This window comes from Antennarius striatus, chromosome 17 (assembly GCF_040054535.1).
Source record: "Antennarius striatus isolate MH-2024 chromosome 17, ASM4005453v1, whole genome shotgun sequence".
NCBI lineage: Eukaryota > Metazoa > Chordata > Actinopteri > Lophiiformes > Antennariidae > Antennarius > Antennarius striatus.
This window is the reverse complement of record NC_090792.1, coordinates 8,936,332-8,947,490: the sequence shown is the minus strand read 5'-3', so window position 1 is coordinate 8,947,490 and position 11,159 is coordinate 8,936,332.

The window sequence follows — 11,159 nt, the reverse complement described above, 5'->3', positions numbered from 1 at the left end:
CTCCCCACGTTACCAAGGAAACAAACGTCTGAGGACCATTATGCAGTGGCACCATTCATTCAGCCCAAGCACTCTGCATGGAGAGAAATACATGCTATTTGAACAGAATAATGACTCAAGGAGAAAAACACAGCCAATGTTTTTCATGTGGGGTCTGTGAGGGTCTTTAACTTTTCTTTTTATATTTCTATTTTTTATTATTTCTATAAAAATTCATGTTTCTGATTAAAAAATAAGTCAAACATAGGAAAGGATCCAGTATTTTGTAAAAAATGTGAATAGTCAATTATGTCTTGTGAAATTTTCATTCAAGACTATTTTGTTACCAGAGCTGTCATTATAATTTGAGGTTAGATCGAAATTTGTCTTTCAGAGCACATTTCAAAAGAGGCAAATGAGCAGAAAAATGTTTTTTCTTCTCAACATGCCTTTAAATATTCCATCCATCCGTCTGTCAGTCCATCCGTCCATCCATCTTCTTTCAGAGCACACGATCTTAATCGTCCAATCCTCAGCTGCTCATCTGCCTTGCGGGTTCTCCTGGAGCCTATTCAAGCTTGATACAGGCGAGAGGTGGGGTAGACCCTGGACATGTCACCAGCACATCACAGGATCACACATGGGAAAACGACTACTCACGTACACACTCACACCTATGGACAATTATGTTCAAGGTATTTCTGTATTCAGCATATTTTTCTAAATGAGTTGGCCTTGGCATTTATATACAGTAGTCATCTTCTTGAATGACCAGCAATTCAACTCCAATCTCTGTCTGAAACACACAAGGACACCAGCAGAGTTTCTTGACAGTGGCTGAGAAAGTATGTGATCACCTGTGGTAAACATAGTATGATTAAATAGCAACAAACTGGATAATATCTATAAGATTAAAATGGTGTTGCAGTATGAACACTAAGATTTTAGCTGCTTTTTCGGAGAACTTTTCATCCAGAAATAGATTCGAGCTGCCAGAGCCAAATGCATTCTCACAGGCAGGTTGTACCCAGTGGTATTATCTTCGCCTTGGGAGTTTTGGCTACGATAAATCAATCTGTGGTCATCTATTAGGTACTTTGTTGGTTATAATTAACTTTTAGTTTTATTTTTGTATTTGAAAAAAAAATCTGATTTAAGAGACTCGATTTCTGAAATAGTTTCCCCGTCTTTGCTTATCTTATTTTTTATCTCTTTGGGTGAGAGTGAGAACCAAAGTTTCATTTCACCTCCTTTTGAATATAATTTACATTTAAATAACAACAACTAGATATTTACTGATTGTAGTAATAACAGCCAAGTTGTACAGAAATGGCAATTAGTAATCCAAATATCTACTGGCAGGAGAATGACATGGATTTGTTTTTGGGTCCTCTTCACAAACACTGAATAATATAATCAATAACACCCTTCAAAAAGAGATCATAGCACTTCTACAGCAAATTAAAATAGAATTTGGTTTTTTAGTAAGAAGAGAGTGGAGTTTGATGAAATATTCACTTCAGTGAAGCACCTGACTACGGGCCCTGGGTTGACTTCCCTTTACAGCCTGATAAAACTCTGTTTAGTACATCTCTATCCATTCACTGAATGTTAAAAATGAATGAACAGAAATGAATGAAATGTGAATGAGGTGGCGCCATGAGACTTGTTAATTGGGCAGATGCATGCCGAAAAGCAGACATGTAAAGTTAAGTCCGTGATCTCCCATTCATTGCGGGTCTGGTCCAGGATGGAACCACTAAGAATACCTGATTGCAAATTAAAACTCATATCATGTTAAGGATGTAATCTGCAGCTCTAAATACCTTAATTATTCATTCACCAACAAAGTCCATGTCATTGTAAAATGCATTAAAAGTTTTATTTCAAATGAAAAGAAACTTTGTGATAAATAGGATCATTGGTGGGATCCAGACGAGAATGTAGCCACAAGAGGACACAAGCCAATGTCTTATTGTACCGGTCCAAGCCCGGACAAATACAGAGGATTGCGTCAGGAAAGGCATCCGGTGTAAAACTTTTGCAAAATCAAAGATGCGAATCACACCTATGACTTCCATACCGGATCGGTCAAGGCCTGGGTTAACAACGACCACCATCGGCGCTGTTGACCTACAGGGCGCATGTGGAAATTGGACTACTGTTGGTTGAAGAAGGAGAGGAGGAAAGTGTGTTCGCACGAAGAGAGAGAAGAGGAGCGCCAAGAGTATAGGACTGAGAGTAGGGACGTTGAATGTTGGAACTATGACAGGAAAAGGTAGAGAGTTGGTTGACATGATGCAGAGGAGGAAGGTAGATATACTGTGTGTCCAGGAGACCAGGTGGAAAGGTAGCAAGGCTAGAAGTTTAGGAGCAGGGTTCAAGTTGTTCTATCATGGTGTAGATGGGAAGAGAAATGGAGTAGGAGTTATCCTGAAGGAGGAGTTTGTCACAAATGTCCTGGAGGTAAAAAGAGTGTCAGATAGAGTGATGAGTCTGAAGCTTGAAATTGAAGGTGTGATGTTCAATGTTGTTAGTGGGTATGCTCCACAGGTAGGATGTGAGCTGGAGGAGAAGGAGAAATTCTGGCTTGACTTTGATGCAGTGATGCAGAGCATACCTAGAAGTGTGAGAGTTGTCATTGGTGCAGACTTCAATGGACATGTTGGTGCAGGTAAAAGAGGCGATGAGGAGGTGATGGGCAGGTTTGGTATCCAGGAGAGGAATGCAGAAAGACAGACAGTAGTCGACTTTGCAAAAAGGATGGAAATGGCTATAGTGAATACTTTCTTCCAGAAGAGGCAGGAACGTAGGGTGACCTATAAGAGTGGTGGTAGGAGAACACAGGTAGACTACATGTTATGTAGACAGTGTAACCTGAAGGAGATCAGTGACTGCAAAGTAGTGGTAGGTGAGAGTGTAGCCAAACAGCATAGGATGGTGGTGTGCAGGATGACTCTCGTGGTGAGGAAGATGAAGAGGGCAAAGGCAGAGCAGAAGACGAAATGGTGGAAGCTAAAAAAGGAAGAGTGTTGCATGACTTTTAGGAAGGAGTTAAGACAGGCTCTGGGTGGCAAGGAGGTGCTTCCAAATGACTGGACAACTACAGCTAATGTGATCAGCTAATGAGAGAGAACAAAGACCAAAAGAGGTGACTGCTGTGGACCAGGATGTAGCAAAGATTAGTCAGGATGAAGTGAGGAGGGCACTGAAGAGGATGAAGAGTGGAAAGGCAGTCTGTCCTGATGATATACCTGTAGAGGTATGGAAGTGTCTTGGAGAGGTGGCAGTAGAGTTTCTGACTGGGTTGTTCAACAGGATCTTAGATAGTGAGAAGATGCCTGAGGAATGGAGGAGAAGTGTGCTGGTGCCCATTTTTAAGAACAAGGGAGATATGCAGAGTTGTGGCAACTACAGAGGAATAAAGCTGATGAGCCATACAATGAAGTTATGGGAAAGAGTAGTGGAAGCTAGACAAAGAGCAGAAGTGAACATTTGTGAGCAGCAGTATGGTTTCATGCCAAAAAAGAGTACTACAGATGCAGTATTTGCTTTGAGGATGTTGATAGAGAGGTACAGAGAAGGCCAGAGGGAGCTGCATTGTGTTTTTGTAGAGCTGGAGAAAGCTTATGACAGGGTGCCCAGAGAGGAACTGTGGTATTGTATGAGGAAGTTTGGAGTGGCAGAGAAGTATGTTAGAGCGGTGCTTGACATGTATGAGGACTGTAAGACAGTGGTGAGGTGTGCTGTAGGTGTCACAGAGGAGTTCAAGGTGGAGGTGGGACTGCATCAGGGATCTGCTCTCAACCCCTTCTTGTTCACTATGGTGATGGACAGGCTGACAGACGAGGTTAGACAGGAATCTCCATGGACTATGATGTTTGCAGATGACATTGTGATCTGTAGTGAGAGCAGGGAACAGGTGGAGGAGAAGCTAGAGAGGTGGAGGTTTGTCCTGGAAAGGAGAGGAATGAAGATTAGCTGCATTAAGACAGAGTACATGTGTGTGAATGAGAGGGACCCAAGTGGAAGAGTGAGGTTACAGGGAGAAGAAATCAAGAAGGTGGAGGATTTTAAGTACTTAGGGACAACAGTCCAGAGCAATGGAGAGTGTGGAAAAGAGGTGAAGAAGCGTGTCCAGGCAGGATGGAACGGGTGGAGGAAAGTGTCAAGTGTGATGTGCGATAGAAGAGTTTCAGCTAAAATGAAAGGAAAGGTGTACAAAACTGTGGTGAGACCAGCGATGTTGTTTGGTCTAGAGACAATGTCACTGAGGAAAAGACAGGAGACAGAGCTGGAGGTAGCAGAGATGAAGATGCTGAGGTTCTCTCTGGGAGTGACCAGGAAGGATAGGATCAGGAATGAGTACATCAGAGGGACAGCACATGTTAGAGGTTTTGGAGATAAAGTCAGAGAGGCCAGACTGAGATGGTTTGGACATGTCCAGAGGAGAGATAGTGAATATATTGGTAGAAGGATGCTGAGTTTTGAACTGCCAGGCAGGAGGCCTAGAGGAAGACCAAAGAGGAGGTTTATGGATGTAATGAAGGAGGACAAGAAGGTAGTTGGTGTGAGAGAAGAGGATGCAAAAGACAGGGTTAGATGGAGGCAATTGATTCGCTGTGGCGACCCCTGAAGGGAAAAGCTGAAAGGAAAAGAAGAAGAAGAAGGGGTGGGATCCAGAAGAGAGGTTGAAGGGGGGGCAATCCCCAGGCGATTGAGGGGGCTGAATAGATTGGCTTGAGCAACTAGCTGGTTGTTGAGTCAAAGGATGGGGCCACATATCAGGTTTTACTAAACTCAACAAGGTTTTGTCTGCTTGGTGTGGTCGTGGATGTAGCCATGATAAACTTCGAAAAGTCAACAGTCAAGAACTTTGACTATTTGGACTGGGGATTCCAGGTCTAGAAATAAAGGGGCTCCAGAATGTAACGAAAAACCAAGGTTTAGCTTGAGAGATGTGTGGAAATGAGAAGTCTCACATTTTGACAAGGATATACATGTATATTGGAGTAGTCTATGGCTCATGTAGGAAAACAATAGTTCACATGGTCTCAGATATCATTCAAACAGACGAAGTAAATCAAGGAAGGTGCTAAAGCAGGCATGGGCAAACTATGGCCCGCGGGCTATTTATGGCCCGTTACGCCTTGAAATCTGGCCTACCAAATTTTTTCAAACTATATGATTAATTTTATTAAATAAATGCAGTTACAGAAAATTCACAATGAGCTTTGTATGTGTACGCTTTGCTGCTTGCCTAGAGCATAGCAAATCAAAAAATTAAAATCTTAAGTGCTTTCTGGTCTTCTGCCATTCTTTTAATTAAGGTGTTGATGGGGAGGGGTGGAAAATGCAATGGGCTGATGCTCCAAACGGGGGTTTGATGAAAAAGTGTGACACACTGATTATGTAAGTTCTGATTTTGAGAACTGAGTGGGAGAGTGATGAGAGCAGCTTACTGTCACCGTCAACGGAAGTAAAAGCAAGGTTATCGGTGGTATGGAGGAATTTGATACACCAGCGTTCAAACCGGTATTTTTAGGACAGACAGATTATATATAATTGATTACTGTGATGCAATAATCAGGTGGAGAATCAGGTGGAGATGGTGACTGAAAAGTTAGGGAAGAGAGTCAGATGAGTCAGATTAGGATATGAGTCTGTTGCCAAACAAATAAATCGATGAGATGTGAGAGGCAGCCAACTGTAGACTTTTTGTTGTCTGGAATGGGACAGATGTGAATGCTGAGTTGGTGCTGAACAGTGAGTGCTGTGGCTGTGTATCGTTAGATGTCTTCAGGTTGAGTAATGTGGTCTATTTGCAAAAGGAAGTTGTTCACTAGATAAAAGAAAGGGAGGTCACAACTCAGATTTCTTTTACGGGCATTGTACGAGACAATGTAATTATAAAGGGATGGAACGGTGTCTTGTAATGCCAAAGAGTCAGTTTTCTCTGGAAAAACAATGAGCTAAAGAAAGTTAGACATACCATAATAAAGACTATACAAAGGAGGTGAACATGACTTTGTGATAGTCATGTTTTCCAGAAGGTAGAGGTAGAAATTCTTTACATATAATAACATCTCGGTAGAATGCACTTGAAGTGCAGCAAGATCAACAAGGTTCTGTGGAAACCATTGCAAATGGAAACAAACACCATACTAAAACCCCTTGGTAACACCACTTAGATACTAACACCTGGGTCTAAATTACTGTATTAACAGCAGGTATGGAGTTCACTCAAGAACAAATTCAACAAGGACCATTCACTGGAACTAAAAATGTTTCCCTACCAGTGACTCAACTTGCCCTCATCCTCCATGGACTCTTAATCCTTTTCCTGCTAATTGAGCACACCTGAGAATGATGTGGTTTAGGTGTCACCTGCCTTCCATTGTGAAAACAGGATGCAGCTTGTAGTGACCTAAAGTTTCCATTTCCTATACATTTGTTGTCAGAAAAGTATTGGGAGCACAGGCACAGCTAACTTAATTAAGCATAATCTCTATGAGACTACGGTTTTCCATCAACCTGATTTCAGATTTGATTATTCATACAGGCGACATGCTGGTGCAGCAGGTAGTGCAATTGCCTCACAGCAAGAAGGTTCTGGGGTCAATTCTTTTCAGTGTAGAGTTTGTATGTTCTGCATGGGTTCTCTCTAGGTTCTCCAGGTTTCCTTCCCAATCCTAGGTTGAATTAGTCACACCAAATTGACCATAGGTGTGAGTGTTTGTGTTTATATGACTTTCACGTGGCTCAACATGAGCTGGCATCTTAATCAGGGTGTCCCCTTCCTCTCAGCTATAGCCAGCTTGGATAGGCTCCAGCAGACCCGTGACTCACAAGCCAGATAAGCAGTTGGAGATAAGAAAACTGCGAACATCTTATCTACGAGAAAATGGACGGATTATTATTATCAGAATTATTGTTTCCAACTTTTGTCCAAATATTGAGTTTAACCAAATCAAGAGAAGAAATCACAGAGATACTGCATGACATGAAGTCATGTATTATATGTTATTGTGATACTACTGAGTAATTTTATTTTAGAAAAGCAGACATATATTGCATTGTCTTTTTGGTTGAATACAAAACCAGGCAGTGGTGGAAAGAACACACCTACATTGTCACATTTTACAGCTGAAGGCTGGGACAGCGCACCAGGAGCTGCCACTCATGGGCTCAGTGACTCGTGTTTGACCATGAGTTGGGCTCCTCAGCATCTTTGCTCTCTCTGCTCTCATCAATTACCAGTCTGACTCAGACTTCTCAGGCTGCCACAGCCAGATGGTAAAGAGCAGGGTGCTCATTCAACGTTTCAATTTCAAGGGCTCTAATATCAGCTCTCAAACTGAGGCGTTTTGGACAACAGGGAATTAGCCGATATGACATGACTGGTTCTTTTGCCATGGTGATTAGGGGATAATAGTTCAAGAGGTTAGAAAAGGCAGTTATATGAATAATAGGCTACATTTTAGCCGTATTAATTGCTAAAATCATCAGTGAGTGAGGATTTATTTATGTGCACCTTTAACCGGATTGTGCCTTGCTTCAGTTTCCCATGAGCAATCATGATCCCATCCGTAATCAATCAGGCCTTATGGAAATTCCTTTCCTACAATGATGTGGGCTACACGGAGGGGAGAGAGCTTCCTCTTCATCTACCACCTGACAGACCTATTTGTGGCCTTCCTGGTCCGCTCAACTCTGACAGCTCGATAAATTCTACAAATTAGGAGCAAGCGTATTTGTTTGATGGCCACTTTGTGTGGAGATGGGTAACGCTCAGGCACAGTTGGATTAAAGCTCTGCCATACATCCAGTAAGGGAGCAGCAGATGACTGGTTCGGCTCTGTCACAGGAGATAGCATATAAGTGTAACTGAGGGCTTTAAGGTGATAGCAGATGTCATGTTTCACTTCACATGGTGTCTTGACGACACGTGAAATGCTCCTGACACGATTGCATCTTTTATCAGTACATCAATGCATGGCGTGAGCTTTGTGGTAAATCTGAAATCCTTTTAAAACCTTTTCAGTTTGATCTGATTTTATTGAAATAATATATTACAGTAATATTAAACACACAAGGACATACACAAGTCAGTCATTGAATTTGGATGACTGTCAGTATATGTCAACATAGGAAGAGCTTCAGTACAAACTCAACAATTGGTCTGTAAAGATAAAATGTCTTTGTATACTAGAGGAATATCAATTCTTTCTTTTATTATTACAAAATTATATATGAAGAGGGAATTTGTTCACAGCTGTCAGATGATTAGGATTATTTTGTGAGAAACGCCAGCTGCACTAGCACAATTATGCCGTCTATATAACACATCACATGTGTTAGAGCGTGATAATTAGAGGAGATGGAGAAAAAACAGACCACTCAAGAGCCCGTCGGTCTAAAATTGTTGTCACGTGCAGAGGAGAGCTGGTCTCTTTTTCCTCTCAGTGTAATGTCCTTTCTCTCAACTGTGGGTTTTAATCAAGCTCCCAGCACATCACCAGTGTATCAATCTGATATCACATTATGAACTGGGGTGTAACCTCACTGTGGAAACCAGTGAACATCGGCCAGGTCAGACTTTGGCAGCCCCACAGTTAGGAATCAATGTTTCCTTTTACCCTCCCTCATCCAAAGAAAGTGGGAGTCTTACAGCAATCCAGGGTTTAAGGACCCTTGATCAGTTCATTCAAAATATTGGTTAAATAGGTGGTGCAGGTGTTCCTTCAGTTTGTTGGTTCACCTCTAAAGAAAGCCTACCTGCAGGTTACTACCTGGTCACAGGCTGAAATCCACCAGTGAGGACTAGATCCATGTCCTTCCCTACCTTACACCCTTGACAGGGTGTAAGGTCAAGGTCATCGCGACTCTAATGTGTGAATATAGCCAGGTTGAACATGTCAGGCCTTTGGCCTTCATGTGAGGACAAGCACAGAGGCACAGGAATACAGTAAGTCTGAGACTTACAAACAGTCTCTCCCTATAGCCTGTACAAGTCCAAGGGTCCAGTAATCCAGTTTGTTCGGCTTTATTTCTGTTGTTTAGGGTTTAGCTGGTTTGTGTGAGGGTAAAGGAGAGAAACCAGCTCCTCTAGGTCTTTGTAACCTGGACAGAGGTGGCTCCTCTGCATTTGTTCATTTTGGCTGCCCACCAGCATTTAGTTAGTTCTGGATGAATTAAGCTAGACGCCCCTAGACACTTTAGGTTAAGTCGGATCCTAATGTGATTAAATAAATCAATGTTTTATTTGAAATTTTTGATTTGTCTTTATAGTGTTCCATCTTTCTGGGATGAGATGGGTTAAAGGATCATGACAATATGTCGTTGTCACGGGTTCGTGAATGCCTTGGGGAAAAATTGATGGCACAGCCGCAAAAGATCTGTTTAGTTGGTTTTTTATTTTCACCAAAAACAACCAGTGAAAAAATATTTACAGTGAAGATAAAAATTCCCAAAACTAAAACCCAGCGCAACAAAAAGAAGTATATACAGAGAAAACTTTCACTACTCATAGACACCACTCACAACGCTCCAACTCTCACCCCCATAAAGCATAAATGCTTTCGTTATATACCCCATGCCCCTTCCGTGGCGTACCAACAATAATTAAATGGGGTTATTTTTACAATGTCTGGTATAATTTACCAGAAACTGACAAAACAACTACCCTGCTTTACAATTTAAACCAGAACAGAACAAAACATAAATGCCCCTCATATGGCTGGTTAAACATTATTCAACACCCCGCAAAATACAAAACAATCCTATAATAACCAAAATGGTTCAGTCCAGGTACCGGGCTGGCCTAATAGCGTGCCACAATGCGTCATTTAAGCCACACCCAGGTAGTGCCTCGGTTTGGCCCGTGAACCGGAGGCGGACCAACGCAGCATCCTCAGGTGAGCCTCTCTCAAAGTTTGTGTTCTATGGAAATAGAAATACAGAAACCCTCATACCCACCTGTGTGGATGTAAACTGTTCTGAAGGCCTCAAAAAGTCTTACCTGACATTTTATAAGTCCCTATGATGTGTGTATTTGTGTGTGTGCATGTGGGTGTGGGTGTTATTGCGATCGGAAGCACTCCCTTCCTGTCTCTCTTCTATCTTCCGTTGAAAGGCAGTCTTGTGTGGTGATTACAGATCCTGCTGAGGCCATCCCTCTCCAGCTGGTATGAGACAGAGCTGCTAGTGTTTTCTTTGACTTGTGTAAGATTATCGGTCCAGTCATTCAGGGCTGACTAGTTTCACACTCTAAAACTCACAGTTCATCTGTGTTGTGCATGAAGTGGCAAGACTCTCAGGCACAAGCTGTCTCCCAGACATGGTTTGTCCCAATCCACCACTTTTAAATGTCAATTTGTCGTTTGATTGACAAGAAGGGTGTCAAACTGAGGAGGGAAAAGAAGAAGCAGACAGACTGCATCAGAGAGACACTGTGTTCATTAATAGGTACATATACCTGGGAAACATTAGGAGAAGCCATTGCTCCTCCTTGGTGCGGTGATGTCATCTGTTCTTCTTTCTAGTTCTATTTAATGTTCTATATATGAAAATGAAATTTAGGCGGAATGGTTCTCAGTCTTTTCATTCTCAAGGATGCGCCCATTCGTAATTGTTCTGTTGTTTGTTTGAGACTGTGCAGCACAGATCACAGAAAGGTTGGAAAGAAAAGATGCTGCAATTATGTGGTATTTCGAATCAGTGCAATGATGCGCAATTTCAAGAGACGGGCACAACTTGATTGTGTGTGATGTTTGTGTTCCTCTGTGCCTTTCTTGTTAAGTGTTCAGGCGTAGAACATTATCTGTGGATGAAAGGCTCATTACAGTATTGTTGGGGTGTTAGTGAACAATCAAAAGTGTGCAATATGTCACATTACTCCCTGTTTGTGTTCTTTTAATTACGAGAGAGGGACAGCTTTTCATACCACACTGACCACTAACTGCCTGCATTGTCCTGTCCTCATTGTGGATCTTGCTAGTCTTCTCCTCATCTCTGTCTCCTGTACAGCCCACACTCGGCCTTCATACACAGTTTCAGTTTAAAGTAACATCAAAGTATAATGATTATGTGTTTAGCAGAGTTGATGTTTGCAGTTATGTCTGTTCAGTTTTTATTAATCACAGATTCACAACTACAACTCCATATTTCAGTGTATGGAT